The sequence below is a fragment of the Chroicocephalus ridibundus genome, chromosome 7 (assembly GCF_963924245.1).
Source record: "Chroicocephalus ridibundus chromosome 7, bChrRid1.1, whole genome shotgun sequence".
NCBI classification, from domain to species: domain Eukaryota; kingdom Metazoa; phylum Chordata; class Aves; order Charadriiformes; family Laridae; genus Chroicocephalus; species Chroicocephalus ridibundus.
The window spans coordinates 14,466,170-14,485,712 of record NC_086290.1 but is presented as its reverse complement, the minus strand read 5'-3'; the positions used below and the strand labels follow the sequence as shown (position 1 = coordinate 14,485,712).

General features: G+C 39.6%; 1 protein-coding gene across 2 annotated transcripts in view; it reads left to right on the top strand.

The window, feature by feature from the left end:
- The first annotated feature begins 71 nt into the window (after positions 1–71).
- Positions 72–19,543, top strand: part of PTPN4 (protein tyrosine phosphatase non-receptor type 4) — a 121,245-nt gene continuing 101,773 nt past the window's right edge. For both annotated transcript variants that reach the window (XR_010071897.1, XM_063340681.1), the window contains exon 1: positions 72–795. The gene's annotated coding sequence lies outside the window, so the exon portion shown is untranslated. The remainder of the gene's footprint in view (positions 796–19,543) is intronic.

Sequence of the window (19,543 nt, the reverse complement as noted above, 5' to 3'; positions counted from 1 at the left end):
ACTCTCGCGAGTTTTCATGACCTGGCTCCCGTTCCCCCCCTCCTCCCCCCCGCCGCCGGGTGACTGCGCAGCCGCCATGTTCGTTGCTATGCTGCCAATGCTGCCCGTATGAGGCGGGAGGGCGGCTGTGAGGGGAGGAGGCTGCTGTTCCGCCCCCCTTCTCTCCCACAGACTCGCTCACTCGCCGGCAGGGAGGGTGCCTCTGCAGAGCCCCGCCGTCTCGGCTCTCCTCTCCCCTCCCCGCTCCCCTCCACCTCCCGGCCGGGGCTCCGCGCTGCTGTGTGTGAGGCGGCGCCGTGCCCCGTGAGGGGACCCCCGGCCCGCGCGGCACCCGCCTGCCCCGCCGTCCCCTCGCTGTGAGGAGAGGGGGGAAGGAGAGGCCGGAGGAGGGGGTCCGCCGCCTTCCCCCCCGCACACACCGGGGCTTCCCCGTCCCTTCCTCCCCCAGCTCTTCCCTGACCCCGGTCCCTCGGCCCAGCCGCCGCAGTAGGATGTGGCCCTCGCCGCTGCGGCCGGGCGCGGGGCGGCCGCTGTCGCTGCTCGCGGTGCTGCGGCCGGGCCGGTGGCTGCGGGGGAACTGAAGGCGGCGCGCGGGGCTGCGGTGCGGGGCTGCGCGCGCGCCCGCCCCTCAGCGCGTGCCCGAGAGTCTGCGGCGCGTGCCCGACAGCGCGCGCGCGGGGCTTGTTTTTTGGGGGGGGGGGGGGGGTCGCGGGGCGGCAGCGGCGAGCGCAGCCCCCGCGCCTCTTCCCTCCGCCGTCCCCGCTCCATCTGGAAGGACGTGGCTGTTATATGAAGGTAAGGCGGCCGCCGGGGCGCCCGTGTTTCCGTGCTGGGGGGAGCGGGGTGGCCGCGGCAGGAGGCTGGGGCGGGGGGCGTGCTGCGCGCCGCATTCCTCTGCTGTGGACCCCCACCACCCCCCGCCGGCTGTGGGGGCCCAGGCGCCGCCGCTCCCCCGCTCTCAGCCCAGCTCTCCCACACTTCAGCCCGGCTCCCCCTCCCCTCCTCAGCCCGGCTCTCCCCGCTTCGGCCCCACTCCCACCCCGCCTTAGCCGCGCTCCCCGCCTCCTCAACCCGGCTTTCACCCCTTCAGCCCCGTTCCCCCCCTCAGCCCGGCTCTCCCCTCCCTCAGCCCCGCTAACCCCCCCGCCCCCCAAAACGTCTCGCCCCCCGCCTCAGCCCCGCTCCCCCTTCCCCACAACTTCGCGCCGAGGTCGCCGTTGACGGAGAGCGGCTCTGCCGAAAGCTTTTTTGAAGGAGGGGGGCCGTGTGTGTGTGTGTGGGGGGGCTTCCCCTTCTGCCCCCTCCTCCGAAAAGAGAGGAGATCTAGCTCCGCTCTGGCGAAGGGTGTTGGTTTTTTTGGGGGGCGGGGGGGGGGGGTGGGGGTGGTGGTGGGGGTGTTGTTGAAAGCGACCCCCGGCCCGCGGAGAGGGCTCCTAAACAGCCTTCGGGGGAGCGAGCGGCGGGGGCAGGTCGTGGGGGCCTTTTGGGGTCTGTAAAAAAAAAAAATGTTGTAAACTCAGCTGAACGCCCGAAACGGATTTTTATTTAAAAAAAATATATATATTTTTAGGTATGTTTAATATGAAAGTTTGCGTTCCTGTGCTTTCTAGGCACATGTGCACGTTGCCCTGGTTATGGGCAGGGAAAATGGGTTTGAGCGCTGGCGTTGCATTCCTCTGGTACATTTTTAGTATCTCCCGCAAGCAGAAGGCTTGTATAATCGCGTGTGTCTATATGCGACAGAGGCTTTGGGTGTACCTGGTGATGGGTTAACGCGTGTGTACTGTTGAAGCACCGGCTGGAAGAGGAATAACGTCTTTTTCCTTTCAAAAATCTCCAAGAGCTAGTTGCTAAAACTAGGTAGCTGCCAGTGTAGATGAAATGTTCCCACCGCTTGCCTATGCAAAGAATATATGTCGTTCAGATGTAAAATAAACGTGAGTGAACTTTGTGCTGCTACTTACACCCTTCCAGGACTTCAATGTGGCCAAGCTGTTATAAATTTTTTTTAACTGTGAGATAGAAAATTTTCTATGTGATTTGTGTACTACAGAAGTGCTAATGGATCTCAGCTGAAGAATAATTGTCAGACTAGAGTATGCACATACATTTTTCTCACCCATGGGGCATTTCTCTTGCCCAGAGCTAAGCTCTGTGTTGAATGGTTAAGGGGGTTTTGTGAGTGCACATGTTTGCCTGCTGCTTGTTGGCAAATAACAGCCCTGTAATGTTGGGAGCCACTGGTGTGTGTTCACACACATGCAGACGTTTATGAGCTTGTCACATCATAAATGTGTGTTGCAGGAATAGAAGAATGAATTAGATGAGAATTGGTAAAACTATTTTCTTATTAGATATCTCTGTCTTAGAAAAGTTTTCCAGTTCATTGCCTAAACATAAAATATTCAGTATCGTAATCTTATGGATGCCATTTTCTTGACAATGGATTTCTTGCTTCACTGACCTAAAAAGTTGTTTTTGCATATTGGCATGACTCTGGCTTGCACCATGTTGATAAAATATGATTCTGGGTGATAAGCTTACAAATACGTAAGTGTGTGTCTGTATGTTTCCCAGGCATGTTTATAAACTCAGAAATGTAACTGTTGGTCTGATTTTTTTGAGGTAATTTTGTTGTCATTACAGTTTCTGGGTATTTTTAGATTGTGTTCGTGGTTTTATTTGTAGGTCTTTTAAGTTAGATCGAACATTGAAATACAAATGCATTTTCCTCAAAAGCAGAAATGCATTAATATTTTACCTTTTGGTACTTTTTTCTTCTGTTTGCAGTTAAGTTTGTTTGGAATCAGGTTCACCTACTTGGAGTTTAGTTTCATGTTTATTTCTTGTTCCATAAAATTTTCCATGAATTGTATTGTTTGTTGCCATGCTTTACAATTCTGTTGTCCTGCTAATGTCTAATTTGGGTTGTACATGGCAGTATTGATTGAACACCCTTGCTAAAAATACTTTCAGGGTTGGGTATACTTACAGTGTAGCAGCAGGAAAGCTAAACCTACACTGTTTTTCTGTGGCTAGAATTAATTTATTATTAGCAGCTACATTGGTAAAACATTAATAAAAGCAAAATCCTGTAATCTTGGAAGTAATTCTAATTACTCTATGAAGTGGATGAGCTCTATTAATGAACAGAGTTCATGGAGTACTATTTACATGTTACTGCCATTAGCATATTAGGAATATATGGTAAGTTAATACCCAGGGTACATCGTTTTGGCTCTGATCCTGCAGTGACCCCTCTTTGGGCAGAGGGATCCACCTACACAAAACTGTGCAGGAACTGGAGCTCAGACATTGGTTCTGTAGACACTAGGCCGATGTTTATCATCAGCATTTGCTGCGTGTGAATGTTTTGTACGTTTTGTTGTTAGCCTTTGTGTTTGTGTGGCATGTCATATAGGCTGCATGTGCGCAGAGCTGCAGGGTTGATGCCCAGAGTAACAGCCTCATACAATGGTGTGTGACATGATTATTTTGTGAAAAAGAGATGTTTCTTGTTTTTTGTTTGAAATTGTTTTCATATTGTACCTTAGTGCTGCTGAAAGGTACTGATCAGCATTTGGGGGGTCTGTATCACTAGGGTCTTGTTATCCTTGGTGGGTTATTTTATGAATGTTTTGTTGAACATACATGGAAGTTTTGTGCATTGATTTATGTTCACACATAAAAAGTGGAATGTGTACTCTACAAGCATGTTCTGGAGAACTGGCTGGAAGTTGTAAGTTTGAATGTACTGGAGGGGAACATACTCAGGATGGTTCACTTGATCCCATAAGCTAACCTGTAGATGGGAAACAAAGATGGAATGGATTGCTCGTCGCAGCCTAGAGCTTTGGACAAGGTAAATGGGTTGGATTAAGTGTCTTCTGAAAATTATGGGTTAAAAATTCTGACCAAAACTTAATTAAAACAGATAGTAGGTGTGTGCGTGCATTTTTGTTGTTGAAGTCAATGTTAGATTATTTTTCTAAAATTGATAAATAGTGTGTTCCTGTGGTCTGTCATCTTAGGTTTTCATACTACCATTAGTTAGAGCCTCTGATACATCATGATTCTGCCTCATCCCTCCCTGCTCCTCCTCGGTTTGTGTTTAAATTTGGTACAAGATCACATGAATCCCATGCCTTCACATCCTGTTTTTGTGTCACCTTGCTTCCATTCTCACCAATTATAAAAATGGTCAAACAAGAGAATCTTTCAGCAGATGGTTAACTGTGCTTTTTTTTTTTTAAATACCACACTTTCACTCTGGTGCTGTCACTTTTCATAAAATGGTCAGACAAAATTCTCATGGGTTTTATTGTGCTCCAGTCTGAACAACTGTGAAAATGGTTTGAGTGTGCGTATAATTGTTTGTACTGGAAAGACAAAACTGTGAAGGTGTAAGAAAAAGGGGAGGGGAGGATGGCCTGAGCAGGAGGCAAAACCAAAAGACCTCAAGAGTGGCCTGGTAATACAACAGCAGGTTTTTGCCATCTGGGCCAGCTGTTCATATACGCTTGTTTGAGAATAGAGGCTGTTTTTCCTTGAGGACTTGTAATCCATTCAATTGGTACAAAAATAATTTTATGTAGGCTTTTGAAAGCCTTCATAGAATAACGTATGTGCAGGTACATATTCAAAATCTCCTTTCTTATTTTGGAGTATTTCATAATTATTAGAAAACTATTGCTATTTATCATGTACAAGATAATTTACTTCAAGTTTGCAGTAGTTAATGTGTACACAGAAGTTTTATTGATGTGTCGACATACCAGAATTAGATGTCCAGATGTAGGTTACAAGAATATGCTCTTTTTATGGTCATCTGGGTTACAGTGTACTAAAGTCTGTGCTGATTGTACACACGGTGTCCCAGTATGTGCTACAGAATATTACAGCTGATAGTCACATAGTTCCTTGGGTAGATCAGGTGAACATAACTAGATGAATTTTTGTTTGAAATGTGAGAATGGAACCAGCTTCTCCTTTCTCAGTTTATGCACCTTCAAAAAAGACTTGGTAGGGTGATGCAATTAGAGCTCTCTTGGCACACTTCTCTGTCTCACACTGCAATTACTTCTTGGACAAGTTATAAGGCAACTGTTGGATGATAAATGAATTCCATTTGCGTGGCTTATGAGATACTGCCATCTATACAGTTAGACGAGGAAGGGGGAAATGGCTAATATCCATTTAAAAATAAACAGTCTTTTAATTATGAGTACTTATGATCTGTAATGAAGAATGCTCTGGTAAATATTTTCACTGAGTGGGGAATGAAGTGCAGTTGCCACTTAACGAGTTTTCAGGCCATCCATAAGATTTAGGAGGGAAAAATTGATAATCCACTTCCTCTGGTATGTGTGTTCTTATATTGCCTTTCTGGGTATTCCTTATCTTCTGCAGGATGACTAGCTGAGGGAATAATGACTGAATTATTCTGCATGACCAAAAAGCCAAAATCTTCAAATGAAAATCAAATGTAGTGCTGCTAGAGATTAACATTTTCATACTTGGATTTTTTTTTAATTAGAATGGTGTAGATTAGATTGAAGGAGGATGTATTCAGTTCTTTTATCAACCTGGGATTTATACTTTAAACTAAAAATTGCTAAATATCTGGTATTAAATGCTAAAAACCTTGTTCTAACTAGTGCTTTTTGGGGGATGATGTTCCAGTCTGGGCACCTTAGTTGTGTATAATTTTGCTATTTTGTTTGATAGTTTTCATAAACTAATTAAAAAATTCATTTAAATGTAAGCTCTGTTTTGGTATTTGTTAGGAGTAACAGTATAAATTGATTTGGCTTTATGCCAGTTAACTGTGTTTGGGTTAAACAAATGATCCTCACTTATTTTGTCTCTAAAAGGATACTAACTTTTAAGACAGTTGAGTGTACTTTAGCTTTTCCTGAGTTCTTTGGCCAGTTTGTTGCATTTGTATACCAACCTCTCTCTGCTCTACAAAAAAAACCCCAAACACAACCAAAACCCAAACAATGTTCTGTGTCTGTTGCAAAAGACAGAAATGAGAGACAAATTGTATCAGTACTGCCCTGCCCTGAAACTAAGTGTCTATTGAGCGCAATGAAAGTTACATAAAAGGTGTTTTCTCAGATGAGAAAATTATTCTTAGATGAGTCTTAACATTTTTTAGTTTGTTTGTTTTTTGTTTGGTTTGGTTTTGTTTTGTTTTTTTAATGGCATCAGTCAGGTTTAAAACCAGAAATTGGAACTGTAGCTGCAGTAGATAGCTCTCCATATAAACCAAAGCAGCGGCTGGTAAAAGATAAGAGCCTGCTGTGTCTCTTTTGTCTCATAGGGATGTGCTAACATACTTTGTCTTGGAAAAAGGCTAAGAAGCAAGATTTCTGTGTTTTCTTTTTGCAGTGGAAGGTGGTATTTGCAAAAGAGTCAAGCAAGTGGATTTGGTAAAGCTGTGTTTTTAAAAGAAGAGGATCAAGTGTGACATAGCAGAAACTTGTGCTCCCTCTTGTCTGTGCCAGTAGAGATACAATGATGAACTAACTTCATAGTTCAGCTTTGAATAGAAATGTTGCTAATTCCACTGTCCTTTAGGTAGAGAAATGACCACCTTTTCAATAAGAACACGTAGAAATATACCAGTCAGTGTCAGAAGAGTTATTGCTAATAATGCTCTCTGAATGCCCAGGTTAGCAGAGTTTTGTCTGGATGAACAGATAATTTCTCAATCGTGCTTTGCCTTATATTTTCCTGAGCCATGTCAAATAGTTGTAAGTTGAGAAACATGTTCATTTGTAACTTAAAGCTCTTATCATAACTGATTTGAACAAAAAAAAAAAATCCAAAATGGGATGTATTTCACTCAGGACAGAAAAATATGCTTCCCAGATCTTACAACTGTGATTCAATGCTTTTGCTTAACACCCCCAACCCACCCCCTTCCCCCCCCCCCCCCCCCCCCCCCCCCCAAAAATAAAAAACAAACCACCCACAGTTTTACTATGAACCTCGTCAGTGAATTCAGAAATATTTTTGGGAAAAAGCTGCAGTCTTTCCATGAAAAATTTGCTTTGGAGAGAGTTAAAATTAACACGTCACTTTTCATTTGTCTGTCTTAATACTTGCAACAAGTTTTTAGTGTCTTCTGAAAGAGTAAGGAGACATATTTTTGTCTTCTGATGTGTGAATAGGGTTAAAGGTGGCCGGTGCTGATGACCAGCGATGTGCTGCATTGTAAGTTGTTTTTTCCCCCATATGGATTGTATATGTGCATTGTATATGCCAGCTTTCTATTGTGCCTCTAAACTGCATACAGCTTCAGTACTGTTTTTAAATGTTTTACTGAGTTTATATAGTGTCCCTAGTTGGAAAAGGTATACTTCAGGGGAAGAGATGTGTATCAAGTGGTTTGACTTCTTAAAAATAAAATTTTACAGAACTTGGCATTTGAGTTTTAAATCACTGTGGCCTGTAACCTCCAAACTGTGAGCTGCTATTAAGGCTTTCCTTGGAAGAGGTTCTGGGCTTTTTTTGGGAGGCAGGCTGCTGTTATGATTGATGCCACAGTCTGTTTTTAGTACTTGAGTGCAAATGAGGCTATGGGTGAGTCTTGGGAATCCTAATCTGCAAGTAATTCCCCACTTACTATGTTTTTGGCTTGTGTGTTGACTCTGTAAGAAGATACTGCATCCTGTTAGATCATCTGAATGCACCTGCTTTCTGTGGAGCTGATCCGTTTAAATCTAATGTTTGGAAGGACCTTTCCAGATATAACGCCTATGAAAAAGGGGTGGTTCGAAAGACTAAAATGTGGCTGCCTCTTTAAAACTGAAGGGATGTATTACCTTTGTCTAAGTCTGGATGGAGAAGAGGTGAAAGAAGATTTTGAAAAACATAATTAAAAAGGAAGGTGAATATGTTTTTGGTTTTCAATAGCAGAAAATCTTATGACCTCATGGGAAGCTTCTGCTGAAATAACTGTGGTACACCCAACCACAGGAGAGGGAAACTGAAATACAGAAGTGACACTACAATGGAACAAATAGATCAGTCACTATATTATGGGGTCGTACCTCCAAATTGATTGGATATTTTTGGGCTTGTTTTCTGTGAGCTTGAATTAGACTACTGATTTAGATGTTTCAGTATAGGGCTAACAGTTGCTTCTAGTCATGCTTCTAACATCTCTTCTCAAGTTCACTATATGTGCAACTAGGTAAGGAGGGACAGAACATTAATGGTGGTAAGAGTTTTTTACTTTTTTTACTCTTTTAACCCTTCACTAATTGATATTTTGCTTCTGTTTTCATTTTATGAAAAATTAAAATATACCATATAAGTCAAATTCATAAGCTACTCACTTTGGAAGCAGCTTGTTTTTAAACCTTCAGAACTTCATGTCTGTGACTAAGGAAACAATTTCATTTTGAGATCTTTGTTGGGAAAACTTATTTTTTGCTTTGCTTTCCTGTGTGGTGTGATCTGCTTACAATTTTTTTGGCATCTTCACTTAACAGATTTGCTATTACTTTAGAGATTTAAGACATTGGTGATACTGTCTTTTCCCTTAGCTCCTGGTATAGATTTTGAGTCCTTTGTTCTACAGCTCTCAGATCTGCTGGGGGAAGTGACTTGGTGTGAGTGTGTGTCTGGGGAGGGGCAGAATGCGGTGGATGCTCTCTGGGTTCTTTTTGTAAAGCCATTTTTGACTTTTCACCATCCCTGTGGTTGCAGAAACTGGATAATTTTCAGATTTTGTAATACTTAAGAAGATTTTATTGAATTGAATAATAGATGTAATAAATATATTAATTAAAATATTTCTGCTTTCAAAAACATGCCAGTTAAAAAGCTGGGAGAGATAGGGTAAGAAAATGAGGCATGGGTAACCACTAAGGATATATACAGTTACACTTAGAACACAATTCCTCTCTGGAAGACTAGAAAATAGACTGAAAATTAACAAGTGACAAAAAGTCCTCCAAGAGGAAATTCCTACAGGAGAACTTCATTCTTGAGATTAATTAAATGAAAGATTAGAAATTCTCTAGATAGCTATAAGCTATTTAATAAAACTGAAGTAAGCAATTAAAAGACTCAGTTGTAGTTACCAGCAGAGGCATTGCCTCCTTTTTGTATGATTCTGGTTCTACATGCCCTACCTCCCCCCCCCACACACACATATGTTCTTCCTCCTTTTACAGGAAAGCTCTGTGTGCAGCTCATTAATGCTAGATGTTTTCTGCAGAAGGATTTTCATAAAAAGCATCCCTCTCTGAATAAGGGTGATGTAGATAATAACTTCTTTGGCACTGAAAACAACATACACAGTCCTGAGAAAACAGAAATAAAAGTGCTTTGTAGGAATTGTACTAATGAAATGGTATGTAAGAGAGTAGCTTGAAAGAGAAATCTGATTAACATCTGAAACTTCAGCTAACATTTAGCCACCTTTGAATAGAACTTACATTTCCAATAAAGCTACTTTGTTAAATCTCTGTTTTTTCATTCTAAGCTACATTGATGTAAGCATTTTTTTCAACCCACCTCTTTACGGTATTATTTTTTTCTTGCTATATCTTCCAGACAAACAGATTAATCCTAACTGTTCTGGGAAATGATTGTCATGACTCTGGTATCTGCAAAAGGCATTTTAAACTCAAGTCTTCCATATTCATTATGAATATATTTTGCATTCTGCTGCACCTGGTGTGCTGTGACAATTATGTGTGCTCTAGCAGTTGTGTAAAATAAGCTGGGATGTGTTATATCACCAGAGATCCATCCCTCGTCTGAGGGCAGTGTGTGATAGCAAATCATGTCATCATGTTAGGGAGAAAAATGTGTAGCTGCAAATTGGCAGTGGCTTCCCCAAAATTGAAGTAGTTGCCATAGTTCAACAGAATTACTGTGCTACGAGCAAATGGGAAAAATAGAAAAAATGAATCCTTATGTGTACCAAGTGGTGCTATTATAATAATTTTAAGTTGCTTCAAAGTAAGTTACTGACTACTTAAGTCGCTAAAGGGAAGAGCACTCTGTGATGTGATTTTTTTTTCCAGAAGTGTTCATTATTTTCCATTCTAAGTGTATGAGAAAACAGCTGTAGTCTTAAGTGAAAATAAAGATAGACTGATACAGAAGTTCTGAAGGTAAACTTCTTTTTGCTGCTATTTTTCTGCTGCAAACAGAAAGCCAATTGGACTTGAATAACTATAATTAGTGCTCAGAAAAAGCCACAGTGAAACGTTTTCTTTTGGCCATGTATAAATATCTTTATTTTCATAACATCTAACATTAAGACATAATCCATTGACACACTTTAAAGCAAAACTCCTGAAAGGAAGAGATGCCTTTCTTAGTGGCTGTTTATTGCATTTATAATAATCCTTTGTATCTAAGTTACAATAAAAAAAAAAGTTGACTAATTATTACTAAAACAAATTAATGTTATTTTTGTTGTAGCTTCCAAAGTATGGGAATGGGCTTGAAGCCCACTTTGCAATGTACAATTAATAGAAAACAAATTGTGTTTTGAAGGCCTAACATTTTTGAAGTTGAGGTATAGTTCCTCGTCAGATAACAAACTCATCTCCTTCCAGTGTTGGTGGGATATCTTGTTGCCCTGCAGATGCTTCAAAGGCTATGAATAATGGTATAAAAATGAATTAATGCATATGAACGAGAGCATTAGCAACCCAGATCTCAAGCTTTCAATGTATTTCTAGCACTTGCAGAGAATGTTTTATAATATATGTATTCGTAGTAGCTATGTTAACAGATGTGGCCTATAGTCAGTAGGGAATTACCTTTTCAGAAGTGTCTTTTGTCCATAATATAATTAGTGTTTATTGTACCCTTCAGACGTATCTGTACACATGCTAAATAACATACTGTCATATTGGTGTACAGTGGGCAAAATTCTGTAACAGTAAATCCCTGTTTTATTATAGAACATATTTGAAGAGCATCCCAAGATTTTTTTAAATAATACTTGAGAAGCAAATACCAATGTTCATGCTTCCTCTTCAGAAGTGATAGGGAAATGTATTTTGTATATTTTTTTTTGTAATAGAGTTAATAATTTCTGCCAAACAGCATCGTACATGCTTGCACTTCAAAAAAAAAATGCTGAAATGTTCTGTTGACTTTTTAAACTTTTTTTGGCAACACTAGGCTTTCCATTTATTTTGTCCCTTGTTTAACAGTTTTTGTGTGTGTTTTCAAAAGCACTTCCATTCAACATTCAAGGAATTCAATAGAATTCTAATAGGAACTGCACATAAATAACTACAGAAATCAATGCTTCAATTCAGCCAAGAGTTTTTTTTTTTACTTCAAAAGCCACAAGAGCATTTATTATTAGAAACATACAATTGACTTTTCTTGTATTATCATTTTGCATAGTGATTTGGTTTTTACCACCACAACAAGATGTTTGACGGTTTCATTTGAAAATGATGTATTTACATTCAGCGTTCCAAAACAGTGTAATTTTTATCTTTTCTGTGAAGCTCTATTCATGTTAATTTGCATGTTCAGTTCTGTGCAAAGATTGTCAGTGAAGTACTCACTGGTGGATTTTTCCTCAAAGGTCAACCACATGTTAAGTGTAGTCTCTTATTTCTGTATTGTAATGAAAATATAAAAGAAAACTTTAAAGAATGGAGTTGTTGGGTTAATTTTTGTCTGTTCAACTCATATAATGCAAAGCGTATCCTCTCCTCCAAAATGCTCAATTTCCTGAGTATAATGACCACAGAAGTAACCAACCTGTGAGAGTACAGGGTTATCTTGGAAGTACTTCCAGCCTTTGGTATTTGCATTACACCTCTGGCTACGTCAGCTGTAACAGTCCTTTTGATCCTGAAGTTTTAAGGTGGGTTATAGAAAGTGAAATGGTCTTGAAGGAAGCTGTTTCAGCACACTAGAAGGCTTAGAGAATTGGTGCTGCTTTTCTTTGGAAACAGTCTGAAATTGATAACAAGATGTCGTGCCATGACATACAACACTCTGTTCAGTAGTGCTTACTGCCTTGTAAACGGACCTTTTTGAGTGCTGTGGCTTTTGGGCAGCTCTTACGTGCAGTTTCTGTCAGGTAAGAGTGTATTGTTCTCACCTTGGGTGGAAAGCACATCCAGAAGAGAACAGTGTTTTGTTCTGGTCGTCAGGAGAGTACTCAGAGATCAATGGATTTTTCTGCATTTTGTTTTTTACTGTTGCTGATAGTTCGAAAAACAATGTCATGTTACCAGCAGGGGCTTTTAGGTGGCAGTAGCCTTCCCCTACCCCCACAATCTCCTAATTCCTGTTTACCAGCCAATCTGGTTCTGTGTGAGGAGCATGAGGTGGTGTTAGGAACCGTTTTGTGGAATTTCATCTTGTGAACCAACTGGTGCTGAGACTTTCCACCCATCCTTCTGGTTACTGTGAGATGCAGACCAGCAGTCCCATCCTCATCTACCTTGTTGCATGAGCAGGTGCTGGTGGTATATGTGTGTTTTGGCACTTGGGAAACGTTTCAGCTAGGTGGAGAGCTAGGGAAGCATGGCCTGTCTCTAGTCCTTCCCTCTCCTAATGTATGAAGTGGACAGACTATTTAGGTGAAACTTACACTGCACCTTGAGAAAGATTTTAGTGGTGATGAAGGGGAAGAGAGGTATGGTAGATCATGGTGAGGAGTAAGAGTGGTAGCACAGACAGCGTCATAACTGCAGTTCCATTAGTGTTCAATGTTGTCACTTGGAATTATATGCATTTAGGATTTGAGTGCTGTCATCGTATTACCTTAAAAAAAAAAAAAAAAGGAAGTGAAGTCAGAACTTCTGTTGGTTCCTCAAAGTTCTTCCCCATTTCCTTTTACCACTTCTGTCTAATTCAGATTGCATTTGAGTCAGCTGCTTTCATCTTGACACTTATGTCATTCAAGCATCCACAAAGTTAGTGTGCTAATGTCTGCATTTCAACTGACTGATAGGTACACCAAAACCTTATCTTATTTTTGTCACTGCAACATGAAGCTTCTTTTAATTTCCCTGGTTGTTCAGCATTTACAGAAACAAGATAATGGAACGTTTGCTGGCATAATCTGTAAGCCTAATGTCTGAAATTTATTAAACATGGTTTTCTTCCTGAAACACACTCTGGCCCTTCCTGTGTTCTTGCAGATGCTTGGTATTTAACTGGTATACGAGCCAGAGTGGAAGAAGTAATAACGGGCATCTAAAAATCATGGTTTTGTAAGGGAAACTTGGTTCTGTAAAGGGGCAGAAAAAAGTTTTTTAGATTTGTCTGAAAGCAAGCATTCCTATGTATTTTTAGGTTTGCGGGTTTTCTGCTTCTTTATGAAACCCAGCTTATGACAGTAAGCAAGACAAACTAGACACCTCATGTTTTTCTTGAAACCATTGTGGGTATTATCCGTCTCCTCTTGCACTGCTACTTTTACGTAGTCAATCCCAAACGTAATGGTGGAAAGGAGAAAAACATCTGTTACTTGTTTTGAATGCAGCAAGGAGAAACAGAAGAGAAAAGAAATAGATAAGAGATTTGGGGAAGACTGGGAAAGAAATAGTCTTCCTAGCTCTTGCAAGTAGTTGCCAGAAGACCTGAAGCACGGATGTATTAAAATATATTATTTGTATGGAGCAACAAAGACTTTATTGCTTGATACAGCATACTGTGTTTCGTAGCTCCACCCTATCGTGTAATCCCTTTGATTGAATATTGTTTTGAACTGCTTGAGGTTCCTTATGCTCTGTTTATAGAACAGGTGGTTAGAAATTTACCTCAGAGACAAAAGTATAGTCCTAAATTTGGACTAAATTCTTCCCTGACCACTTCATTTACTGTATTAGGTACTCATCATTCATTTTCCAGAAGTGCTTTTTTCTCTTGCCTGGGCAGTATGTCTGTGAGAATGTTGCTCTCCTCCATATAATTTTAAAAAAATAATATCTAATTTGTGTTACATCTTAAGCTTCTTAATAAATATTCCATTAGCTATATATGGAGAAAAAATTGTGTTTCAAAGTGATTGAAAACTTTGAATACATACAATTTTTGCGATCTTAGGTTAAGTGATCTGAATTATTTCTGCTTTATCATTATTGTGCTTTTTCAGGTATTTCATTTTGGTGCTGCTTGGTACTGGGGCAATCTCTTGACTGTTCTTAATTGATCTATGTCTTTTTTTTGGAAGCTTAAGAGTGAATCCATTTGAGCTTTTGCAATACTGAGCAGCATGAGAGAGGACCTTCATCAATCCCGTGGGCTGTGTGCCTGACTAAGCACCCTCATATGAGGAATTCCCTCTCTACAACAGCATGACATAGTTGGTTTATGTTTGTATCTTATGACCTACTAAAAATATTTTCTTTCCTTCCCACTTACCTTCTAAGATCTTCTTCTGCTGAATTGGTGTATAACCACTTTGTATGCAATTTCTGTACTTTTGCAGTGGATTACGCCTGTTTGATAGAGTATAGAAATTGTCCAAACTTATAAAAGAAATGTATGTTTTCAGAAAATAGTTTTCTAACTAAATTTTTAAGAATAAATGTTGTTCTTATGTTCTGAAGACACTAATGACAAAAAAAGATTTTTTTTTTTTAAATTTTTTTTTGCCTGAATTTACACTTGTGTTACTGGGAATGAGGTAGATCTTATCTAAATTTCAGTAAATGACTGGATAGTTTCCACGAGGGGTTGTGAAAACTACTGGGATTAGTAGAGAAAGCATAAATTGGATCAGAAGCTGACCAAAGAGAAGGCTGCAAATGGCTATACTGTAAGAGCAGCCAACAGGATGGAGAGAGATTATTAGTCATGCTCTTCAAAAGTCAGTCTTGAAATTAATCCTGTCTCATTACGTTCATTAATAACCTTGGTGCAAGAATTATATCTCTTCTTATTAAAAACTGTAGATAACATAGTTTAGAGAATTTTTTTAGTATTTCAGAGGACTGGATTATCCTGTAAGGAAAATAAGATAAATTTATAGATTTGAGTACTAAAAGAATTGATACCATTTAATAATATGAAATCAAGTACTTAAGGCATAAGAACATTTCTTTGGTTTTAGGAATCATGAATTGGTAAGTAGGAGAGTAATTTGGGAATGCTGCTGGTAATGTAAGTAACAGCTCCCAATATGAAGCAGGAGCGAGGCTAACCCACCGAATAGTTATCAGTGGTTCACTGTCAGGGCAGAATGTACCTAATAGTTTCTGCACACAGTCTGTGTTGGCTGATGATTTTTGTTACTGGCTTGGATAACAGAAGAGAATTAAGTTTCACCCACAGCACCAGCTAGGGGTGACCGTGAATATAGAATCGTGGAATAGTTTGGGTTGGAAAGGACCTTTAAAGGTCATCTAGTCCAACTCCACTGCAATGAGCAGGGACATCCTCAACTAGATCAGGTTGCTCAGAGCCCTGTCCAACCTGATCTTGAATGTTTCCAGGGATGGGGCATCTACCACCTCTCTGGGCAACCTGTGCCAGTGTTTCACCACCCTCATTGTAAAAAATTTCTTCCCTAAGCTGGAGCAAAAGTTTCAGTGCAGAATTTTTACATGTTATTTTGTAAACTTGTCGAGGTAAACTAGGGTTAAATTCATTACTGTCTGTAGAACATAAAAGCCTGGTTTTTAAAATGTATTTAGAAAACTGTTTTCTAAGAAATAGATCAGTCTCTTAAAAGTTTAGACAGTTTCTCTTGTGGAGTTGTTTTCCAGACTTTCTTCACCGTTTTGTATGAGACTACACCTGGAAACAGATAACATTCTTTGTGAGTTCTGAAATGTCTTTGTTTTTAAAAGGAATCCAGTTCCTTTCACATACATCGTACTCCAACTCATAAGACACGTTTACAATTTTAATATAAATATTAGAAACTTAGTTCTTACAGTAACCTATGTTATAGGTAGATATCCTGATTTACTGAGCTCATGGCAACAAACTGATATAATGGCCTCTTACTTCAGGAGATTTTTGCTGAAACAAGCTGAGGTAATAAGAGAAATTCTAGTTCTGTCCCCATTTCTCTGAAAAAGAATGCTGCTACTCAGTGCCCTATTAGGACAGACAAAAGGCTGATCAACAGGAACATCTGGATCTGACTGTCCTAGTGTGGCAATACAAGTAATTGCAGCTTGCTCTTAATATTTGTGTCCTAGTTCAGATTTACAGCATTTGCAACAAGATTATCAGTCTGGTATGCTTTTTTTTATATATGTTTGGAAAAAGAAGCTAGGAAGGTGAAAAAAAATTAATTTGTTTCTGAGCAATTAATGTAATTTTAATAGTTGTGAGGAGTAGACATCCTTTAAAGGCTTTAATACATCTACTCTATGGTCTGTTCTGGCTGCTTTAAACACGTTTTTCAGTGCTGACAATGTGCCAGGGTGAGCTGATCATATGTTTTTTTAAACCTTAAGGATGTTTGGAATGCTTTTGATGGTTTGTATGTCTATATATGTTATATATACCAACAGGATTTCTCAAAGTATTATGCATTTTAGTTAAATGCTGAATTGCCTTTCCTTTAGGATTTCTGCTTGTGTTTAGTGCTTACCTGTATCAGATCTATTATGATATAAAAAAATGCACAGGATTTGTCTACATAGGAATTTCTGCTAATAAGCAAGATCGTTATTCCAAGCCTGTTCTTGTGGATGTTCTTATTCCATATTGAGTGTCTAATTGACTTTGGTTGAATTCTCTTCTAAAGTGAAATAAAGACACACTTACTGTTGAATAAATGGGTGCTGTTTTGGATTATGTTAGAGAAGGAAAGCAGAAAAGAGAAGAGGAAGAAAAAGATGTTTTAGATTTGTAGTAAACTGGATTTAAACCTGAACATCTGAAGTGATTTGTCTTGAGCTTTTGGGGGAGGCATCTTTTCTTCCCCAAGAAAGAAAAAAAATAAGATTTTGTGGAGTCTTTTATGCACCTTAAATGTCTTAACTATCAAAATACATGAAAGCATAAAATATCAATGTGTATAGAATATAAAATTAGAACAGGAAGGAAGTGAATGTATTTCATGGGATAGTTAAAAATTTTGTATGACTTTGACTCCTAAGCACTTACAGCAGTTTTGAAAAGTAAATTTAAAGTATTATTTCAATGTTAATCTTCGCGTTTGTTTGAGAAAGAAAACTTACGTTTCTAAATAGTTAAATGGTTTTGAAGAGTTCGTTTGCCATCTGAAAGACATCTCACAACTTGTAACCTCAAACTAACTAAGCTGTCTACTAGATAGGTGCAGCTAAAAATACGTAGGGATCTTAATACTTCTCCTTTTCTTATGCCCAGTTAAACATTGGCTACTGTGTATAAATATTTTTCTTCTGTAGCAATTACTGTTCCAAGACGTACACCAAATGCCTGGTGTAGTCATTTTCCAGAAGATGTTAACTCAGCCACACATAGTTAAACCTCTGTCTCCTCAACTCTTCTCATTGACTGTAGCAGTAATACATCCCTTGAGCACCGTAAACCCTCTGAAGCAAGGTTCTCTATTGCTATGCAGATTCCTAAGTGTATTTTTAAATGGAATTATTCTGAATGTTATTAATACTTTGTATTTTCAGAGGAATGTGTACATTCACTGGCATCTTAAGAGTTGTGTTCATACATGAGAACCTTTCTGAACAGTAATAGTAATACGTTAAATCTTTCACTTGCAAAAGTTTTGGCCCTTACTGTTGAGAAGAGAAATTTAAGAGCATATGTATAGGTGATGCAGCTCCACAAACCTGTAGGGATCCTGCAGCAGTTCCTAGAGGCAGATTGTTTCTTGCATTTTAATTGCCTTTGCCCTTCTAATTCCAATGCCACCATGTCAGTACTTCTCATGATCCCCTGTGGTAGCCAGGGTGTGATAGAGGTTTGACAGAAGTTTGGAAGGGAAGAAGCAGATTCTGCTTTATAGCTTTCTTCTGCTGTTTCTTCTTTTCTGCTTTACCCACAACTAGACATCGGTGCAGGTCTTTGGAGTCCACCCCTTACAGCTACATGGTGTTTTCAGGTAGGAGATACATCATCAAGCAGCTACAACTTGGCCTTGTCTACCCCACCCTTTACTGCCTGAGCTGAAAGTTTTATACCAATTATATTAGATGCACTGGCATGAGATTCTTCATAACAGAACATCTTTAACCTCTCTTGTATTTTCGTACATCAGAATATCATGCCTGGTCTTTTGTTGGCAAAAGTAACAATGATTACTTTCAATACACATTTATCTAATTGGACTTGGACATCTGCAGGATAAGAAAAAATGACTGTGAGTTAGAAGTCCAGACTCCAGCAATATTCTGACAAATAGTAAAACTGAACACGCAGCAAGAAACTTAAGTGAAAGTGTCTGCTACAGAGAGTCTAATTGTAGAAAAGTGTATTAGCACCAATTACAACAGGGAAGTCAGTCTTTCTGGAAAGGTCTGCCAAAGTCATTGATGAAGTCTTTCCTGAGCTGCTTTGTGTGATTGTGTGCCAAAGATGATATGCTAAGGGGATCATAGACTTTATGCCAAGTTCTGTGGGATTTAAAGATTGCTTGTTAACTAGAGGAAATTTTTTCTTCGAGTTGCATAAATTAACCTTTCTTCTAACAATTTATCTTTTGTTTATGTATTGCTGTTCCTTGTTCATCTGTACTGTCATCATCTTTCCCCCCACCCCCCACAGTGTACTAGTCACTTTTCGTACCACGGGGAGAAAAATTCTGCATCAAAAGGACTGGCACGGCACGTGGTGCAGATAAGAACCCGAATGCTGTGGTTGGATCAGATTAAAGATCCAGAACTCGGTAATCCTGACAGTGATGAATAACTGGAAGTGTAAGATGCAAGTCCTGTATGCAATGAACCTTCCTTGGTGCAGCCACGTACAAACTGGTTATAAATCAGTTTCCTGGTTTTGTTTGGTTTTGATATGTGGGTACTGATGGCTGTAACTTTCATTCTGTAGAAGATGTAACTATTTTCCTATGTTCACGGTAAACCCAAAAGCATTTCCAGTGTCTTTCAGGCAATGAAGTACTGGACTGAAAAAGGAAGCCACTAGAGTGTTATCTTTTAAATAGAGCGCATTGTATAAGCTTTAGTGTTCGTTTTCATAGCAAAAGAAAGAACAAGCATAAATTTGAAATTGTGAGGATCATGTTAATACATATGGCATGTAATTATTATAAAAGACCTTATTCTAATGCCAGTACCTGATAAGAACAGCGAGAGATGTATGACCAGTGTGGGCTGCTGCCACTGACTCACTGTGTAATGACAGGCAAATTACTCAGTTTTCTGCATCTCCTTCTACTCCTTTATAAATGAGAAATATTGTTTCCCAGTAAAACTCTTGGAGATCCTTGGATAAAATGAGATTATTTTTTTTGTACGCCTACTGAGTATATAAATTTGAAGTGAGAAAGTGCAGCAAATACCAGGTTCTATGCAAGTCCTTCACCAGTACACAGTATGATGCATCCTGCTGCTCATTACGGATTGTATTAACGCACCTTGTACTTCTGAAGACCTCTGTAAAGGAC